The sequence below is a fragment of the Trichosurus vulpecula genome, chromosome 4 (assembly GCF_011100635.1).
Source record: "Trichosurus vulpecula isolate mTriVul1 chromosome 4, mTriVul1.pri, whole genome shotgun sequence".
In the NCBI taxonomy this organism is placed as follows: domain Eukaryota; kingdom Metazoa; phylum Chordata; class Mammalia; order Diprotodontia; family Phalangeridae; genus Trichosurus; species Trichosurus vulpecula.
The window spans coordinates 6,400,967-6,403,832 of NC_050576.1; the positions used below are offsets into that span (position 1 = coordinate 6,400,967).

At 43.6% G+C, this 2,866-nt stretch overlaps 1 pseudogene; it reads right to left on the minus strand.

The window, feature by feature from the left end:
- Positions 1-654: 654 nt before the first annotated feature.
- LOC118846032 lies at positions 655-1,437 on the minus strand (annotated as a pseudogene).
- Between the last annotated feature and the right edge of the window lie 1,429 nt (positions 1,438-2,866).

Here is a 2,866-nt window from a genome sequence, read left to right on the forward strand (position 1 = left end):
TATAATCCCACTGTATTCAAGGAAATGAGCTTTAATTTGTTAGAATAAACAATGTAAGGCCTCTGGAACGTTGTGAATACATTTGTAGGCAGCTAGATGGTACAATGGATGGAATACTGCGCTTGGAGCTCAAATTCTGCTTCTGATATTTCCCAGCTGTGTGAGCCTGTACTAGTTTTTGTCACTAAATGTCTTAGTATGCATTTCATCCACACGTTCTACTGGCACTGGTATTTACCTTCTGTGTTTATTACCCTTAGAGTAACAAGTGCTTATTTTCTTTTTTTTTATGGGAATTGTCACTTTATTGGCAGAAAACAGAAATAAGGTGAAGCCTGGGGTTCGAGGGCCCCAGACTCGAATGCCCTGGACCAGGTCACCCCCTGTGCTCTTTGTGGCCTGAGTCCCAGGGGATTGAGCAAAGAGCCACAGGGTCCTAGATTTCAAGCTGGAAGAACCATTGGGGTCCCACAGTCCAATCTCTTGTTTTGTAGCACAAGAAACAGGCCTAGACGGGGCACTGGCTTTTGATTTAGAGGAAGGAGACACTCTTCTCTCCACTGAATTACTCTGTTCCCCCCCAGTCCAAGTCTCTGTACTCTACTACAAAGCCCTGCTCCTCAGAGCAAGGCCAGGTGGGAGGTCCTTGGTGGCCTACATGTCATCTTCAGTGACCAGGCAGTAAAAGTCAGTCCGGGCCCCATAGTTGCAGGATCCCAGGTCAGAGACATCGATGTCATTTCACTGGGTTTCCCCACTAGAAAGCTTAAGTCTTGGCAGCTCAGGGATTGGGCTTATGCATGGAGGGGGGAGGTCTTTAAAGATGGGTCCCCTGACACCCAAGTTTCCTTCGGGGTCAGGGTCAGGGTCCGGGTCTGGACCAGGCCGGCCCTCCAGGAAGCCACCGTGGAGGGTCAACATGGGATCCTTGTCCTCCTGTAGCTGAGTCTGGGGGTCACTCACCAGGGCCCTATAGTGCACCTTTCATGGCCGGGCTAGACATAGTTCCTTCCAAAAATCGGAGGAGGGAGTCACAGAGCCTGGCCTCCACAGAAGCAGGGTCACAACATGTCGGTGCTGCCAAAGCAGGTGGAGAGCAGTGTGTAAAGGATTGTGGGTCTGACCCTCAAATGTGATGAAGATTGGCCTTCAGGACAATTCAAGGAGCCTCCATAGGCCTTCCCTGAAATTGTGTCTGCACCAGGCCTGGCCCAGGAAAGTGTCTGAGAGAACCACAATAAGGCGCCGACATCGGCTGAGGTTCATTATCAGATCTGCGGAGGGCTCTGAGTTGGGGAGGACATCTCTGTCATCCAGGAGAAGCTTGTAGCCATGCCGATTCTCCAGCTGTGGTTTTAGGATGAAGTTCACAAACTTCCTGTCTTCTGGAGAGCTGGTGTAAGAGATGTAGGCATCATAGAGCTTCCCATCCGAGAATGAGAGGGAGGAAAGAAGGAAGGAAGGGAGGGGAGTGAAGAGGGGAGGGAGGAAGGAAGGGAGGGAGGGAGGAAGGAAGGAAGGAAGGGGAGTGAAGAGGGGAGGGAGAAAGGAAGGGAGGGAGGAAGGAAAGAAGGGAGGGAGGGAGGAAGGGAGGGAGGGAGGGAGGAAGGAAGGAGAAAGGAGAGTGCTTATTTTCTATGACTTTAGAGCTAGTAATTTCTTCAGGAAGACTCAACTCTTTTTAAATATTTGGGATATGATGCTATAACTAAGTTAACCTGTCTTACATAGCATTGTAAGTAACACCAGTTCAAAATATCCCAAGTGAGGAGAAGAGATGTCAAACACACATCCACCAGCCACATGCATACTATGTAACCTGAATCAGATTTAAAAAAAAAGAAAATGAATGGCATATATTTTTTCAAAATAAATAAAAATACAATAGCATAGATAATATTAAAATGTGGATTTTGAAGTCAACATTCAGCCCTCAGGGATCCTTATGCAAAATTTAATGGCCTTGTTTCTTTTAGAGTTTCAGGCCATTGGTCTACAATATGGAATTGCAAACAAAGGGCTGTGATGTCATTGGCATATAAGAAAGAATGAATTCAATAACTTTAAGAGGTGTATAATTAATTTGGAGAAGTAATATGAAAAAAAAGTAAACAAAGATAGCGTCTTTGACATCATGTTCAAATTCTGCCTTTGCCAATTAGGGCCCATGTGATGCATTGGCAAAATCAGAGAGATAATTTAGTGATGGGATGATGGCATTTTAACTAAATAGTGTTTCAGAGTTTATCAAGTCTGAACTCCTCATTGTATAGTTGATTGAAAGTGAGAACCATCGAAGTTCAGTGACTTGGCCAAGTTTAGAGAGCTTGTGAGTAGCACAGCCAAGATTCAAACTCAGGTCTTCTGACTCTAAGTCTAGAGACCCCCCTTTTTTCTAGGATGTCTCTGATGAATGATTAACCATTGTATAAATGAGACAAAAGAAATTAGAATTCTCCTTAGGAATTCATTCATTCATTTACTTATTATGGGGACAAATACATAAAATAGAGGATTTTTTGGAATGAAAAATGTCAGCAAGAGCTACTGAAAGGAGAAGTGGACTTGGAGTCCAAGAAACTAAATTCCAATCCTGACTTTCCTATTTGTTGCCTTGTGGCCTAGAATAAGTTACTGAACATCTCCAGGCATCAATTTTCTGATGTGTAAAATGATGATATTGGACCATTTATCCTCTAAGTTCCTTTACTGCAATAATACTTTCACTATAAGACTTAATGATTCATTTTGTGACTACATCAAGGCTTATTTTTTACCCATTTATTTATTCTTTTTGTTATTATTGTTGTTCATTTCAGGTGGTTGTAATTACCAGAATGATGCAAAATACTATATGCACTATGGG